The sequence below is a fragment of the Mauremys reevesii genome, linkage group 4 (assembly GCF_016161935.1).
Source record: "Mauremys reevesii isolate NIE-2019 linkage group 4, ASM1616193v1, whole genome shotgun sequence".
NCBI lineage: Eukaryota > Metazoa > Chordata > Testudines > Geoemydidae > Mauremys > Mauremys reevesii.
This window is the reverse complement of record NC_052626.1, coordinates 78,129,976-78,149,145: the sequence shown is the minus strand read 5'-3', so window position 1 is coordinate 78,149,145 and position 19,170 is coordinate 78,129,976.

Genomic DNA, 19,170 nt, shown 5'->3' with positions numbered 1-19,170 from the left:
GTGGATTACCTACACCAATGGGAGAATCCATCCCTTTGACCTAGGTAGTGTCCACACTGAAGTGCTACCGCAGCACAGCTGTGCCACTGTAGCATTTTAAGTGTAGACAAGCCCTAAGACTTTCAGTGGCAACTGCAAACCATCATAACTACTTGAAGACAAAAAAGGAACATTACAAAAAGACAAAGGTTTTCCCTGTCTATGAATAGAATCAAAACTGCTTCAGTATAACAGAGGAGGAGGAAAGACTCTCTGGATACATTCACTGAGGAAAACCCTTGTGGATTGGTGGTGTTTTTATAAACATTTGGATCCTTGTTCTTGTGAAACTAGACAGTTCTGTAACAGACTGAACTTTGGAGGAAAACATACTTTATTAGATAAGAAAGGTCAGTATTAATAAGTGTAGACCCAGATTCATGTTTTATGATTTTGTTTTGTATTGTATCCATTTGTTTCTATCACCCTCTCTCATTCCTAGTTAAATCATTACCCTTTCTTAAGTAACCCTTCTTGTGAGCAATAAAACAGAAGTGGTGTGTGGTTTACAGGAACAATGGTTTAAGGTAAAAAAGGTAGATTGGGGTACACTGAACCTTTGGGTGAAGAGGATCTGGGATTTCTATGAATAGCCACTCTCAAGGGTTGCATATCACAGAGGAACTATTCAAAGGGACTCAGGGATTGAGGTTCACTTAGTGTTAACTTGAAAGGTGAAAATAGGGCTGCTATAGCCCAAAAGAGACTGCTTGAGTGGCTGAAAGGCGGATGGTACTAGGGAACTGACACTCAATCAGGCACAGGCAAGACTCCCATATGCTGGAGTCAGAGGGTAACAAGATGACTCTTAGTTCTGAGTGCCCCAAGAAGCATCACAGAAGGGACCACTGAAATGGGAAAAAATGCTCAAAACAATGAACTATGTATGTTGAGGGCTGTTGTGATAGGTGGACTTACAAATTGATTCTGATTGTGAGCTCAGTTGTAAAAGTATGTGAAAGCTCATAAGATGATAAACGCTGATGGGAAAATGTACAGAAAGGAGACTGACTGACTGAATTAGTCTAAACCAAGAAGTGTACTTGATATAACTCAAGAATTGTATTAAGACTGTGCATGGTAAACAAGAAAATGTGGGTCTGGAAATTAATGAACCAAAATTGGTGTGTTAGGTATTAGGACAAACTGGGGGACAAAATAATGAGGGGATGGATTATTCCATCCAACACTCTCATTTTGGGTCCTTAAAGAAATAGACTTTGGGGCAGGGGGAATTGAAGAACAAATGGAGGCTACTGAAGCAAGCTTCACCAACATGGCTGCCACCATCTTGTGAGACGCTGTGCCTAATCGGAAGAAATGTCCTGGACAACCTTGGCCAGAAAGGGGGACCAAGATAACATTGCCGCTTCTACTGGCTTCATCTGAATCCCAGCTATCTCTTGGGATGAAATGAGATCAAATTCTCACAGCAGCAGTGACAATAACAACTCCAGCCCATCTCAACTAACTTTTTCTCTTTTCCCCAAATGGACAGTTATTACTATCTTTGATACCAGCTAAGAGACTGTCAAACATGGTGTTTCTTCCCCCTAAAAACTCTCTCCAGCTAAAGAGAGAGGAATGATGGATGTTGTTAAAATGAAAGCTTTATTTAATACTTTACAGTTCAATAGCTTTAGCTAACTTTCCTTCTTTACTTTAATGAAAAAATTGAAAAGATTTTTAATAGTCTGTTTGCCAGAGTTCTAAGGAGGCTGTATACCAAACCTCAAACCTTATTTAATGCTGTTTAATATTGGACAGTAACTGGTTTGTTAACACCTTTAGCCCATTTGTTCCATCTAAATTAATATAACAGAACCTATACCAACACATGATCTTTTTGCAGTTTTTCTCATTTTTCTGCACCTAATATATTGAGACATCAACTTGACTGGGGCTTCTTGGTGTGCCAAGAAAACCCAACTTCAGAAGCTTTGTTAGCCTTGGATGAAGCTTGCAGTAAATTCAGGGGGTTTATTTATGGGGCCCAGTTCAAAATTGATTTATTTTGGCAAGGCCAAAAATGTATAATTTTATAGAGACCTTTAGATTTGAATGTCATTTATCATTCTTGGCAATATAACCTGGTGTATATTTTGCTGCAAGATAACTGAGCTCAATTATGCTGAATGACCTTTTGAAAATACTGATTTACTGCTTATTTATGGCATCTGGTACTCTTAAAGTTACTGGTAATCTTTGAAAAGCTATCTGTGAACTTCAATATTGAAGTAGTAAAAATACTTAAAGGTGAACTGAAAATCATTTATTTGAAATGTGAAGGTCCCAGAGTGGTAACAGATTATATGTTTACACTTGAAAATAACAAATATTTGTGTCTTAAAAACAAAAGGATGGAAAATTGGTTCCTTTTTCACTTATATGCCAAGACTTGAGTTAAGGTTTCCCTGTAACTCTACAACAGCTAATGTTACAAGCAATTATGGCCTGATTTTTCAGAAGGAATAGGTGTTTCAGCCTATTTAAGTCAAAAGAAGAGCAGCTGGTCACCAATTTAAAAACAAAACAAAAACAAAAACAAAACAAAAAAAACAGACCCTTGAAGCATAGCCAAACATATAAAGCAGTGGTGCATGTTTCAATTTTCAATTAAAAGTTTAAGTGTTACAGGGAAAACACACAATCCTAGACTTGCATCTTGTAGAACACTGTTTTCCAATAAAGTAATTTGTTTATGAAGGTTTGGTAATTTTTAACTCCTCCTATAGAATATATTCTGGTGATGGGTGGTTTTCAAAAGAAGCTTCAATTCATTGTGTATAACCATCACAAAATACAAATTCTTATCTGGACATCTTTGGACTGCAAAAATGGGTGAGAAAGAGTAGAGAATCTTGGGCATGATTTTATTCCTTTTTGAAGTCTATAGCAAAAGTTTCTGCAGTAGATGCCCCTCTGAGACCATAGAGATTAGAGACCCAAGATACTATGATCAGGGTAAACACAAGACTGTCTTCATTTCTTGTTTACGCAGATCCTTTCCTCCTTGCGATATGCCCAGTGGACACACTGGATAGTGGCTATAAGTAGTCACAGCTAACACCAGGGACAATCATGAGGGACCAAGATCTGGGCCTTGAGTTGCATAGGGATCTCTGAATTTGAAGTCAACTGGGTTCAAGAATTGTATAGCTCTCAGTAGTCAAGGATAATGGCAAAGGGTCTAGACTGGCAGCATCCATATAGTAGGATTAATCTGCACTCATTGTGTTGCCTACTTTGCCTTTGTGTGACCAGCACATGAAACCTTACACTATCGTATCACTTGTGACCAGGGATTGAGGAGTGTGCAGTAGTGAGATTTTGCAGTTTGTGGGGTTCAGATTTGGTTTCAGTTATAGACAAAGCTTTTAGGGTATAAAACATAAGAACATAAGAACGGTGTACCGGGTCAGACCAAAGGTCCATCTAGCCCAGTATCTGTCTACCGACAGTGGCCAATGCCAGGTGCCCCAGAGGGAGTGAACCTAACAGGCAATGATCAAGTGATCTCTCTCCTGCCATCCATCTCCATCCTCTGATGAACAGAGGCTAGGGACACCATTCTTACCCATCCTAGCTAATTGCCATTTATGGACTTAGCCACCATGAATTTATCCAGTCCCCTTTTAAACATTGTTATAGTCCTAGCCTTCACAACCTCCTCAAGTAAGGAGTTCCACAAGTTGACTGTGTGCTGCGTGAAGAAGAACTTCCTTTTATTTGTTTTAAACCTGCTGCCTATTAATTTCATTTGGTGACCCCTAGTTCTTGTATTATGGGAATAAGTAAATAACTTTTCCTTATCCACTTTCTCAACATCACTCATGATTTTATATACCTCTATCATATCCCCCCTTAGTCTTCTCTTTTCCAGGCTGAAGAGTCCTAGCCTCTTTAATCTTTCCTCGTATGGGACCCTCTCTAAACCCCTAATCATTTTAGTTGCCCTTTTCTGAACCTTTTCTAGTGCTAGAATATCTTTTTTGAGGTGAGGAGACCACATCTGTACACAGTATTCGAGATGTGGGCGTACCATGGATTTATATAAGGGCAATAATATATTCTCAGTCTTATTCTCTATCCCCTTTTTAATGATTCCTAACATCCTGTTTGCTTTTTTGACTGCCTCTGCAAACTGCGTGGACATCTTCAGAGAACTGTCCACGATGACTCCAAGATATTTTTCCTGACTCGTTGTAGCTAAATTAGCCCCCATCATGTTGTATGTATAGTCGGGGTTATTTTTTCCAATGTGCATTACTTTACATTTATCCACATTAAATTTCATTTGCCATTTTGTTGCCCAATCACTTAGTTTTGTGAGATCTTTTTGAAGTTCTTCACAATCTGCTTTGGTCTTAACTATCTTGAGCAGTTTAGTATCATCTGCAAACTTTGCCATCTCACTGTTTACCCCTTTCTCCAGATCATTTATTAATAAATTGAATAGGATTGGTCCTAGGACTGACCCCTGGGGAACACCACTAGTTACCTCTCTCCATTCTGAGAATTTACCATTAATTCCTACCCTTTGTTCCCTGTCCTTTAACCAGTTCTCAATCCATGAAAGGACCTTCCCTTTTATCCCATGACAGCTTAATTTACATAAGAGCCTTTGGTGAGGGACCTTGTCAAAGGCTTTCTGGAAATCTAACAACAAACTTTTTCATCTTAATCTTTAAAGTACTCTGCCTCAAACTAATTAAAAATATTGTTTAATAAATTACTTTAGTATTTTCTGCTCCTAGGGACAATGTTGCTGCAAGTTCTATTATTAGTGTTATTAGAGCTAGTCAAAATTCTTACACCAAAACATTTTCCAAAATCTTCTGATTTTTTTCCAACAGAAAACTAAAAACTGTGAAACTTTTGGTTTGTTTCCATTCATGCCCCCCTCTCTCTGTTTCTCCTAATCCCTGTTTACTTCCACCTTCCCCCCCCACACACACTTTTTTTTTCTCTTCAGTGAAAACAAATTCAAAATTCCCAATTTTTCAGGTTTCTTTTTACTGGAAAAAAAAATAAAATCCCCTTAAAAAGAAACATTTTGGGGAGATTGAGGGGCGAATACTTGCCAATTTTTGTCCAGATCCAATTATTGTTGTTATAGTCCTAGATACCTGTACACATGGACAGTCCTTTATTTTTTTTAATATAATATAAACAGACAAGGGTGAAAGGGGAAACAGGCAAAGTTGAGAATAGAATACCCAGGTCTCCTGTCTCCACTCCTAACCACTACACCGCACTGTCTCTCCCCAGATTCCACACCTTGTGGTAGTAATATTTCTCAACATTATTTGGTCCACAGGGCCAGCGATATTTTAAACATTAGAAGTGGTGTTGTACGGTCAAGTTGCATCATTTACTATGTCTGGTATGTGATGCAGCATGGAAGTAGTTATACATTTATAGACATAATTATTACTTGATAACGAGTAATATGGACAGCATGTGGGGGTGGAGGGAGGGCAGAATTAAGCATGGTTGAGAAAGAAATGATTCAATGTATTCATTTTTGCGTAAAAGACTTGCTGGGTAGTGAGATTTTTTTTTCCAGTGGTCAACACAAATCAGCTGTCTCAAACATAATCAGATTAAATGGAATACTGATGTTGAAATGTGTTGTTTTAATTGTAGTCCTGAGGCTTTTAGACAGAGAAGATGCCAGGCTGGGATTTGTTATATAATGCATGTATTTATAGCTTTATGTGTTTTGAACAATTTAAAAATAGGTAATAGGTTTTCCAGTCTCCACATTTCTCCAAACAGCAGTATTTTATCAGGCTTTTATTTTGTTTTCTAAATATCATTATACCACCTTACATGTATCTATTATTGTGGGAAGAGACTTTCAGGCACAATGTCTAGCTGCTGTAGGTTGGAGTGCACAAATATCCTTCTAAAACATGATTTGTTTTTCTTCAGATAGTAGCACTGAGATTGGCACACAAGGTAGTGGGGCAGCTGATGAGATTGTCTCTAAGAGTTTGCATATTCTGCAATCACACCCTGTGATTGCAGCCAAGATAGCTTTATTCTAGCTAGCTTGCATACCAGAACAGTGAAGCAACAGCAGTGCTTTCAGCATAAGCTAGTCTCATGAATAGCTATCCAAGGTACAGTATATGTGATGGGTTCCCCCCCTCCAGATTGCCACCTGATGTACTGGGGTACCACTGAGCCCACCTGATACAGCAGCCGGGGCTCCCTTACACTGTCTTGCTGAGCCAGGCCCTCTCAAGCCTCCTTCAGGACACACGCAGATAGGGACACAGCTGCAGAAGGAGACAGACACTGAAATCAGCACTGTATGGGAAGACTTCAGCTAAGGAATTGCCCAGCACTCAAGTGCACACCCCCTCTGGAGTGTAAATGCAAAATTGTATCATCTTGCGCTGCACAGACAACTATGCAGTGTAAGCTTATTGAAATCCGCCCCCTCTCTCAATGTGGAGGAAGAGATGCACAGCTTTTTGCCCTTCCCCCCATTATGAATTACAAAAAACAGTTTTAGAGAAAACAAAAACAAGTTTATTAGCCACAGAAAATAGATTTTAAGTGATTATAAGGGATATCACACAAATCAAAGCAGATCACTCAGCAAATAAAGCAAAATTCAATATAAGCTTACAATACTAAAACTGGTTACAAGTAGTAATTTCTCACCCTAAATGTTGTTTTAGGCAGATTGCATAGGTTCTTGAAGGCAAACTGCTCTTGCTTGTAGTTTAAAACTCCAGGTATTTCTTTCACAGGCCAGACATCTTTCCAGCCTGGGCTCAGTCTTTCTCCTCCCCTTTGTCCTTGTTTCTTAGATGTTCACAGCAGTCATCCTGGGTAGGGATTCAGTGAAGAATGAACCCTGATTATGTCACTCCCCTGCCTTAAATAGGTTTTACATATGGCGGGAATCCTTTGTTTTCCAATGTTGTTTCCCCATCCTCTCAGTGGAAAAATACTGGTATTCTGTCATGGAGTCCAGCACCAGATGACTTGATCACTTGAGCCTGCAATGTCAAAGCAGCCATTAGTCACAGGTTATTTGTACCATCCCAGGAAAGCTTCTCAGGAAGGTGGGAGATTAGCATCTTCAAAAACCTATAGTTCTCCCTAATGGTCCATTGACTTGTTCCCAGCTAGCCAGCCAGACTAATTGCATTCTCTCTGGTGTGCATTCCCCAGGTGCAAACACTTTTGTAGTACAGATGTATAGTTAATATTCTTAACATTAGATACAAAAATGGTATGTGCATACAGATAAAATAATCATATTCAGTAAATCATAACCTTTCCAATGATACCTCACATGACCTATCTTGCATAAAACACACTGATTATGACACAATCATATAATGTTACTATGAAAAATATAGGAAGCAGTGTCACAGTATATACATACCCTCGGAAGCTTTATTAAGAGCTCTGTAATAAAACTACTTGACAAAATATGTGGGATTGAAGAGGTGGACAGAGGGTTGCAAGTATGTGCCATGCATTAACACATATAACCGAGCATACATCCTGTCAGATTTCTTACACTTGGCTTACTTCCACTAGACAGATCAGCAAAATCCTTTGCAATAGGACTGGGAGAGAGATCACAGCTCACTTCTTAGGAAACATTAAGTACACTAGAGTTAAGGCTAAGAATATAATTTAGGGTAAACTACAGTACAAGGGTTTTGTAAATATCCCAAACCTAAGAAAATACCCAGGTAAGGATGAATTTAAAAGAAGTTAAAGTTTGGAAATGTATAGTGAGGGCATATGCCTGATCACAGATTCTTCAAACTTCCTATATTGCTAAAAGTCACTGAACTCTTGTGCCAAGGCTAAATATGATTTTTTTTAAAGATTGATGATCAATTTTTCCAAAGGCTTTTCTTCAACAGAAACCTTAATTCTGCCCTGTTGTGACACCAGTAGAAGACAAATTATAAAAATTGAATATGTCTTTAAAAATCAGCTTAATATCATTAAGGTCCACAAACACTAAACTATCTTAAACATAAACTACAATTATGCATATATATTTGAATGGTGTTACTATCTGACCACCATCTCCCATTGTTCTCCATGTGAATGAAGCCACAATTCTCCTCACACAGCACACAGAAGACAAAAATGATGGCAAACGAGGAAGGAGTAAAGATCAAATTGGAGACAAAATTAGAGATAGTGGAAAAATTGAGTAGCTTGGAGGACTAGTGTCAAAGAGTGGAAATAATGAAGATGACATAAAAAAAGAATTGAACTAGCCACTGTTGCATTCAGAAAACTCTGCAAGATCTGGAAGGCTAAAAAAATTAGATAAAAATAAGTCAATGTCTGTTAGACAGCTGTCATGCCAATACTACAGGTCAGAATGTTGGAGTATGAGGAAACCTAAAAGATACTGACTGCAGAAATGATCTGGAAGAGAAGTTTCAAGACTACAGAGAATAAAAATAAATGAAGTGATAAGAAAATGGCCAGGACAAGAAATTATGCTGTTACAGAAAATTCAAGAAAGACCACTGTGAAGCTGGTGCAAGGGAGAAAGTAGTGGAAAGACTTAATTTGGCTCATCGTCACTGCTGAGATGATGGACAGGAATAAAAAGAATATATTAATCTAGTAATCTTTTGATGTCAAACTCAGTATCTTAGTGCAAGGTGCCTGAATAACAGATTAATTTTCATTATTTGAAAATTATCCATAAACAGTAAAGATATTCAGGGCACAAACTCAAAAATCTAAATGAATAGCAATAGATTATGGTTTTGTCTGTTTATTCCCAATGGAAGCAAGAAAAAACAGAGCTCTCAGAAGAAAGCTTTTTGTCATGAGGTTTCCAGGTGAGCTTTTCAGATACAAGGGTTTAGATAAAACTTGAATATGTATTCAAGGTTTTGGAGGGCAGGTTACATGAAAATCATCTAATCTCTGAGGGTGAAATCCTGGCCCTATTGAATTCAATGGCAAAACTTCTATTGATTTCAGTAGGGCCAGGATTTCCTCTTCAATCTTTTGATATCCACTTACCAAAATGAAGAAGAATATGAAGCAAATGGAATAGATATTTCAATAAGATTCTTGCCATTGAGAGTTTTTGTTCCCTTTGCAAGATAATTTCACATGAAATTGTTCATCAGTGCAGAGCTTGGCTACACTGGGTTGTGCCTGTTGCTTTGGAAAAAAAGTGCTTATTATTGTAACCAGTTTCAACTAGGTAGTGGCTTTAACTTCTGGTACTGAATATGAAACTTTGTTCATTAAAAAGTGGGATATTCAAAGAGTCTATGGGATTTATGTGTCTCAATCTCATTGCTATTAAATGCTAAATCCTCTAGGTCTCTTTTAAAATCCTCTAACATTAAATATCCACACAAGCAACACACCCTCACTTTTCCAAGAAAATCTTGTGTAATTCACTTGTATTTAACTCAAACTTATAGTACCTGATCCAGCCATGCACTTAAGCACATGCTTACATTAAGCATGTAAATAATCCTATTGAATCGGTCTATTCTCACAGTTAAAATTAAGCATCTGCTTAAATGCCTTCCTAGATCTGGACCTGAAACACAAATATAAATCAGGTATATTGACACAGCCATACAAACTTATATCACAAATACAAACTTCATTCTCTTTCCCAATGTGACATTTTCACTGAAGCAAGAGGGACCCCTTTAGAAACAAACTTAGGCTTTTGCAATACATCTGTTTCATCGTAATTATTATTTGCATGATTACTGATAGAAAGTAAATCTTGTTTTCTAAAATATGCAGGTTTTTTGTAAGTCTATCTTTTTATCATTACTTTGCAGCATTACTCATAGTGCAATAAAAGATAAAAGCATTTAAAATATATTAGTAGAGTGTAAGTGCAGTTTACCTTTGTGTAAATGATACACAGAATGTTTTTCAAGTAATTTAGTGATGTCTATGAATCAGATCATACTCAGAATAATAATGGGTGTGAATGGCATTTTCCATAATAACTTCCATTTTAAATTCTTTAGCTATACAGGTGGATGTAACATTTAATTCCACAGGGGTTTGGGTTTCATTTGGACACACACTGTATAAATATTATATCTTGCAGATCAGTGCTACTAACAAACTGGAAAACAAACAACAAACAACAAAACCATTGAGGTGATGCATACATTCCCTTTTACACCCAACAGCAATTAAAAAAAAAGAAATTAAATCAAATAAAGACCAAAGTTGATCATTTATACTACATGAACGTATTTTTCCTGTGAAGAGATGTGAGTGGCTCCATCAGCCCTTTAATAAAATGGAAGTATTTGATTCACTCTCCTGATGTTCCAAGGAATATCAGTCTATAAAAAATTAATTACATTGTGACATGCAGCATTTTTCACTTGCCTGTGAATCCAGGCTTTTGAGAGCACATCTGCCTCCTTTGATTAAATAAATTCCCACAAATGATGCAAACTCCCAGAACATCTTAAAATGATTATGTAGTGTATTACTGTAGTACTTAGGATCTCCAGTGATGGAACAGGACCCAATTGTGCTAAGCACTGTACAAATACAGAACAAAATGTTCCTGCCCTAAACAGTTTACAATCTAAGAATAAGACAAGACACAACAGATGGATACAGGGGTAGCCTAAGGAATGATTTAAGTTAAGACATAAGGAGGCCAAACCCAAATTTATAAATGTAGAGGAGCATCTAAGAAGGATATTGAAGTTGCTAGTCTAAGAAAGATAAGTTGGATACAGGGAATAAGACAGGGAAACTGAAGTTAGGAAGGACATGATCCAAGGTTATGTTGCAGTTATGTTTTGCTTAAAACTGTGTTGAGCAAGGTTTAAATGAGTGTTTTTTTAAGAATTGTGAATATTTTATTAAAATGCTATCTAATATTATGGGAAAGACATTTGTGCAGAAGTTAATTTAAATAATGTGTAATGTAAAGAGCCACTAAGGAGGTGGTGGACATATAATTAAGGTAAGGGGCTGTTTAACTTTAATTGGTATTACAATGGATTATAAAAGGAGTAGTTTTGCTAAATTGCAGGAGAGCTCCACGTAATATCAAAAGTGTACATTAAGTTCCAGGACGTTAAGTCTATACTTCACTCTGTCAGTGGACTCATCACCCATTGATACACTATTTCATCTTTGATTGTATGTATAATAATTAATGAGGATATTGATATTACAGAAACTTGGTGGAATGATGATTAGCAACGGGACATGGTAGTTCCAGTGGACAAAATATAGGAATGACGGAGTGTGATGCTGGTGGTGGAGTGGTACTATATTTGAAAGAAAGCATAGAGTCAAATACAATAAAAATCTTTTATGAATCAAACTGTACCATAGAATCTCTACAGATAGAATATGCTTGATTAATAATAGTACAGCAGTAAGAATATACTACCAACCACCTGACCAGAATGGTGACAGTGGTTGTGAAATGCTCAGGGAGATTAGAAAGACTACAAAAACAGAAAAGCTATTATTAATAGGCGATTTCAACTCTCCCTCTTTTGAGTGAAAACATTTCACCTCAGGACAGGATGCAGAGATAAAATTTCTAAGCACCATTAACGATTGCTTCTTGGAACAGCTAGTTCTGGAATCCACAATGGGAGAGGCAACTGTTGAGTTAGTCCTAAGTGGTGCACAGGTTCTGATCCACAACATGAGTACAGCTGAACCACTTTTTAATAGCGACCATAATATAATTAAATTTAGATTCTTATAAAGGGTGGGGGGATTCTAAACAAACCGACCACTATAGCACTTAATTTCCAAAAGGAGAACTACACAAAAGTGAGGAAGCTGGTTGAACAGAAATTAAAAAGAACAGTCAGAAAAGTTAGATGCCTGCAAGATGCATGGAAGCTCTTTAAATACACCAAAGTAATGGCTAAAACTATATGTATATCTCCCCCACCCCCTTTCAAAAAAAGAAACAAACCAGTAAAAGATCTAAAAAATACCATCATGGCTAAACAGAGTAAGAGATAATGAAAGACAAAAAAAGACATCCTGTAAACATTGGAAGATAAAGAGAAGTAAAATAGAAAGGAGTATAAACTGTAGCAAGTCATGTGTAAAAGTATAATTAGACAGGCCAAGAAAAGAATTTGAAGAGCAACTAGCAAAGGAAACAAATATTAACTGCAACATTTCTTAAGTACATCAGTGGAGCTACTGGATGATTGAGGTGCTACAGGAACACTCAAGGAAGACAGGACTGTTGTATAGAAGCTAAATGAATTTTTTGCACTGGTCCTCATTGAAGAGGATGAGAGGGAGATTCCCACACCTGAGCCATTCCTTTTAGGTGACGAATCTGAGGAACTATCCCAGACTGAGGTGTAATTAGAGGAGGTTTTGGAACAAATTGAGAAATTAAACAGTAATAAGTCCCCAGCACCAAATGATATTCATCAAAGAGTTCTGAAGCATCTCAAATTTGAAATTGCAGAAGTACTCCCTGTGGTATGCATCGTATCATTTAACTTAGCCTCCATACTAAATAACTGAAGGTTAATTAATGTAATGCTGATTTTTTAAAAAAGAATCCTGTGGTAATCTTGGCAATTACTAGCCAGTATGCCTAACTTCAGTACCAGGTTAATTGGTTGAAATTGTAATAAAGAACAGAATTATCAGACACGTGGATGAACACAATGTTAGAACATAAGAATGGCCATACTGGGTCAGACCAAAAATCCATCTAACCCAGTATCTTGCCTTCCAAGGAGTGGCCAATGCATGGGGCCGTGAGCACAGGCATGTACTTGGTGCGGTTTACCCCTGTCCCAGACACCTGTCCCTTCTGCGGCGCGAGGGAGACCCTGGTGCACGTTTACTTAGAGTGTGCTAGGTTGCAGCCCCTATACTGACTGTGGGGCTTGTTTCTGATCCTCTGTCTATTCACGCATCCTGGCAGAGTTCGTCTGGGCGGTGTCCACTGGCTCCCTTGATGCCTTCGAGGAGCAGTGGGCGCTGTCCGAGGTTCTCTGCTCAGTGTCCCCGTCAGGATCCCTTCCTTTGACCCTTTGACCGCACTCCTGTCCCTGTTGTTTTATTAGTTGTCCCCCAAACTCAGTTGGGTTTTCAGGTCCTGTAAATCCTCCCTTAGGCTGTGGGGGGGGTGATCCTTTAGCAGTGGGCGGACTTCCGGCAGCTCACTTCTCGGAACCCAATAGGTACAGGGAAGTAAAAAACAGTGGCCAATGCCTGGTTCCCCAGAGGGAATGAACAGGTAATCATCAAGTGATCCATTCCCTGTTGCTCATTCCCAGCTTCTGGCAAACAGAGGCTAGGGACACCATCCCTGCCCATCCTGGCTAATAGCCATTGATGGACCTATCCTCCATGAATTTATCTAGTTCTTTTTTGAACTCTGTTATAGTCTTGGCCTTCACAATATCCTCTGGCAAAGAGTTCCACAGGTTGATTGTGAGTTGTGTGAAAAAATACTTCCTTTTGTTTGTTTTGTGATGGGGTAAGGCCAGATGGCTACAGTAAAGTAGTGAGGAACAGGTATGTTAGCCCCAGGCTAAACAAATCCCTGGTACCATGGTAATCAAATGGCAGTTACTCCAGATAAATCAAGACATCTACGGCCAATTAAGATCATTCTAGAAGGCAGTGGAGATAGCTACATTGATTGGAACACCTGAAGCCAATAAAGGGCTGGGTGGAACTAGTTAAAAGCCTCTCAGTTAGTCAGTGAGGTGTGGGTGTCAGGAGCTATAGGAGTGAGTTGTGCTGTTGGAGGAATGAAGCAGTATGAAGCCATATCAGGTGCAAGGAAGGAGGCTATGAGGTAATGGTGAAGGAGATATTGAGTGGGGGCTGATGTGGGGAAGTGGCCCAGGGAATTGTACACATCCTATTTCCAAAAAGGCAGCTACCATAGCTGCTAATTTTAGGGTCCCTGAGCTAGAGCCTGGAGTAGAGGATAGGCCTGGGCTCCCCACTCCCCTCCCTGATTAATCACTGAGACTGGGAGACAACGGAGACTGTCTGAGGGAGGATTGCTTCTCCTCATCTCTGTTGTTGGCTTATGATGAAAATGGCTCATTAAACTGTGACCCTTGCCTCTAGAGAGAGAAGGGCTATGTGGAGGGTCACAGTGAGCCTCTGAGGCTAGCAAAATCTGCCAGGACATGCAGGACCTATGGAGTTAAGGACAGAACTTTGTCACAGTTTTAAACCTGCTCAGGGCTGCCCAGCGGATTCAGGGGGCCCGGGGTCTTTGGTGGTGGTGGGGCCCCTGCTGCTGAATTGCTGCTGAAGACCTGGCACTTTGGTGGCAGGTCCTGGAGCAGAAGGACCCCCTGCCAAATTGCTGCCAAAGACCTGGAGCGGAAGAAGCTCTGGGGCCCCTGGAGTGAGTGAAGGACCCTGCTCCAGGGGCCCTGAAAAACTTGTGGGGCCCCCTGTGGGGCCTGGGGCAAATTGTCCCCCTTGCCTCTCCCGGGCGGCCCTGAACCTACTGCCCATCAATTTCATTTGGTGACCCTCAGTTCTTGGTTTATGAGAAGGAGTAACTAACACTTCCTTATTTACTTTCTCCAAACCAGTCATGATTTTATAGACCTCTATCATATCTGCTCTTAGTTGTCTCTTTCCCAAGTTGAAAAGTCTGAGTCTTATTAATCTCTCCTCATACGGAAGCCATTCTATACCCCTAATCAATTTTGTTGCCCTTTTCTGAACCTTTTCCATTGCCAATATATATTTCCTTTTCAGATGGAGCGACCACATCTGCACACAGCATTTAAGATGTGGGTGTACCATGGATTTATACAGAGGCAATATGATATTTTTTGCCTTATTATCTATACCTTTCTTAATGATTGCCAACATTAAGTTTGCTTTTTTGACTGTTGCTTCACATTGAGTGGATGTTTTCAAAGAACTATTCACAATGACTCCAAGATCTTGTTCTTGAGTGGTAACAGCTAATTTAGACCCCATCATTTTATATGTATAGTTGGGATTATGTTTTCCAATGTGCATTGCTTTGCATTTATCAACATTGAATTTCATCTGGCATTTTGTTGCCCAGACACCCAGTTTTGAGAGAGCTTTTTGTAGCTCTTTGCAGGCTGCCTGGGACTTAACTATCTTGAGTAATTTTGTATCATAGGCAAATTTTGCCACCTCACGGTCTACCCCTCTTTCCAGATCTTTTATGAATATGTTGAATAGGACTGAGCCAGTACAGACCCCGGGGAACACCACTATTTATCTCTCTCCATTCTGAAAACTGACCATTTATTCCTACCCTTTGTTTCCCATCTTTTAACAAGTTACCAATCTGTGAGAGGACCTTCCCTCTTATCCCATGACAGCTTACTTTGCTTAAGAGCCTATGGTGAGGGACCTTATCAAAGGATTTCTGAAAATCTAAATACTTTATATCCACTGAATCCCCCTTGTCCACCTTCTTGTTGACCCAACAAACAATACTACCAGATTGGTGAGGCATGATTTCCCTTTACAAAACGTTGTTGAATCTTCCCCCAACAAATTGTGTTTATCAGTGTCAGACAATTTTTTTTTCTTGACTATAGTTTCAATTTGCTGGTGTGGCTTGACTCCTGTGGCACCCGCTCATTGATCTTGTACGTGCCTGGCCATGGTCCCAGGCTTCTTCAGACAGGGCAGTCATACGGTTGGTGCAGCTGAACCCCACAATGATTCTTGGCTGCAGTTACCTCACTTGCCAGAGGCTCATAGGTCTCCTCCACAGTCTCCCTTGGCTGGGATACAGAATGTACACAGAATGGGACACAGCTGCTTTGGCTGGCAGGCTGGTGATCCTTCCTATCACGTAGGGCAGTAGCTAGCTCCTGACTTTCCCCAGTCAGCACTGAACTGAGCCAGGCTCTCTCCTTTTCTCTCCCTCCAGGCCCGGCACTGGCTTCAGGTATAATGGGGTGGGAATAGCTGGGCCCAAGGGGACTCCTTAACTCCAGCCAAGCTAGTGGCCAGTTTCTCTGCTTCATCACACTATTATGAATTATTTATTAGTATTGTGGTAGAATCAAGGAGTGCAGTCATGAATGCTATTGTGAAAAGTACTGTATAAACCCAGAATGAAAAGACAGTCCCATGAAAAACAGAGATTGCAAACTGAAAAAGTCTGAAGTCCAAGGGTTGCTATATTCAGTATTTACCAGTATCAAAAAACTACTGTCAGATCCAAGGAACAAGAATGATTTAAAGGTCCAATATCTTGTAAACTATCACAGGCAGAAACACAGCTGTGAGACAAAATGATGGAATGCAGACAATTCAGTGTTGTGTCAAATAGTGTGGCCCCCATCAAATACCCTTCATTATGCAGATTGATGTACGTCATTGAGCAACCAGGTTGGCAGTCCAGTCATCCCACCATTTGTTTCAATATGAGCTGCAAATACATGTTTTTTCATGTCTTCAGCTGGCTTACATTAAACATTATAGTGTATAAGAAAGTCTTATATGAAGATAGGAAAAGTGGTTTTGTGGTTTGGGCCACGTGCTATAACTGAGGCCTGGTCCACACTAGGACTTTAATTCGAATTTAGCAGCGTTAATTCGAATTAACCGTGCACCCGTCCACACCACTAAGCTATTTAATTCGACATAGAGGGCTCTTTAGTTCGACTTCTGTACTCCTCCCCGATGGCTATGTCGAAGTAGGCTAGGTGTGGATGCAAATCGACCTTAGTAGCTCCGAGAGCTATCCCACAGTGCACCACTCTGTTGACGCTCTGGACAGCAGTCCAAGCTTGGATGCTCTGACCAGCCACACAGGAAAAGCCCCGTGGAAATTTGAATTCCTTTTCCTGTCTGGCCAGTTTGAATCTCATTTCCTGTGTGGACGTCGTGGCGAGCTCAGCAGCACTGGCAGCGATGCAGAGCTCTCCAGCAGAGGTGTCCATGCAATCTCAGACTAGAAAGAGGGCCCCAGCATGGACTGACCAGGAAGTCTTGGATCTGATCGCTGTGTGGGGCGAGGAGTCTGTGCTTTCGGAGCTGCGCTCCAAAAAACGGAATGCAAAGACCTACGAGAAGGTCTCCAAAGCCATGGCACTCAGAGGATACAGCCGGGATACAACGCAGTGCCGCGTGAAAGTCAAGGAGCTGAGACAAGGCTACCAAAAAATCAGAGAGGCAAACGGACGCTCCGGAGCCCAGCCCCAGACATGCCAGTTCTACGAGGCACTGCATGCCATTCTCGGTGGGTCTGCCACCACTGCCCCACCAGTGTGCATGGACTCTGAGGATGGGATACTGTCGACGGACTGTTCCTCGGAGATGTTCGCGGACGGGGAGGATGAGGAGGACGAGGCAGTCGACAGCGCTTACAACGCTGATTTCCCCGACAGCCAGGATCTCTTCATCACCCTCACTGAGATCCCCTACCAACCCTCCCCAGCCGTTACCCCGGACCCTGAATCAGGGGAAGGATCAGTCGGTAAGTGCTTTAAACATGTAAACATTTTTTTCTAACAGAACAGGAATATTAACTATGTGAAAAGAAGGCCAATATATATGGGGATGGAACAGAAATCCTCTTGGGAGATTTCTGAGAAGCTCTCCTGCAGGTAATCAAAAAGCCTCCGCATGAGGTTCGTGGGGAGAGCTGCCTTATTGGGTGCTCCGTGGTAGCACACTTTTCCGCGCCAGGCTATCATCAGGTACTCCGGGACCATTGCCTCCACGAGCATGGCTGCATAGGCCCCTGGTTTGTGCTGGCTTTCACACAGCATGCACTCTCTATCTGCCTCAGTGACCCTCCTCAGGGTGATCTCGCTCGGAGACTCCTGCATTTAATTAGAGTAATTTGTGTACTATTAGTATTGGGAGTGCTTCACTGTTCCTTTGCATAACAATGAGCGTCACTTTACAGCCACGCGGTGGAGGCTACAGAGTGGCATCATACAGGGATCTTTCCCAGGGAACAGACACGAGGGGGTGCAACAGGGGCAGAGTTTATGCTTTCAGGATTGACTGTAGCAAGAGGACAGTGGTATACATTCACTTTTAAGCAGCCAAAAGTTTTTGGCTCACCATGCCTGGCTGCTCCACAGATTCTGCTGTCCCGCCCCGCTTGTCTGGTCTGCAGTGCAATCCCCCAGGCAATGAAAGCGAATTCCAAAAATTCAAACTTTCCCTGAGTGAATGCTGTGCATGGTCTTGTTCACAGAGACTGACTAGACTATGTTTCCTCTTTGCGGAAATGTATCTTTATAAGGAAGTCAATCCCTTTTTCCCATCACACAGCTGCACCTGTATCCCGACCTGCTCCAGCATGCCCCTCAGAGAGGCTGGCGCAGATTAGGCGGCGCAAGAAAAAGACACGGGACGAGATGTTCGCTGAACTTATGGGCTGCTCCCGAGCCGAGGGAGCCCAGCAGAGCCAGTGGAGGGAGAACCTCTCTCAGCAGCAGTGCTCACACAGGGAACGGGAGGACAGATGGCATCTGGAGGACCAGCAGGCGACTCAAACGCTGCTTGGACTAATAAGGGAGCAAACGGACATGCTCAGCCGCCTTGTGGATGTTCTGCAGAACCGCAGGCAAGAGGACAGAGCCCCCCTGCACTGTATCTGCAACCGCCCTCCCCCGCCACAAAGTCCCATACCCCCCTCGCCCAAAATAACGAGAAGGAGGTGCACCAGGGGCCGTGAAAACTGTCACTCCACCCCAGCAGAGTGCTCAAGTACCAAAAAGCTCTCATTCGCTAAATTTTGAGAAGTCCTTCCCTTCCTGGATCACCCAAGCCCAAATCCCAGTTTCGTTCCCTCACTGTGTAGTTGATTATTAAAATAGTTTGCTGTTCATTACTATTTCCGTCATGTTTCTTTACAGAAGACTTTGTGTGAAGGGGGGGGTAATTGCATAGGAGGGTCACCATTACCTGGATACATACACGGAGGCAGGATCTACAGCAGGTCACACACACATAGTGCAGTCACTAGGCACCCTGGTCAGTCTGGGAGGTGTTTTTCATGTTTTGTGCATAGGCGGCAGGTGCCCTGCTCCAGCTATATTTGGAGTTGGGTCTCTTCCCCGCTTCTGCCTGGATCGGGCCCTGGCCCCCACGGATCTCTCCCCCGCCCCGCCGCGCTCC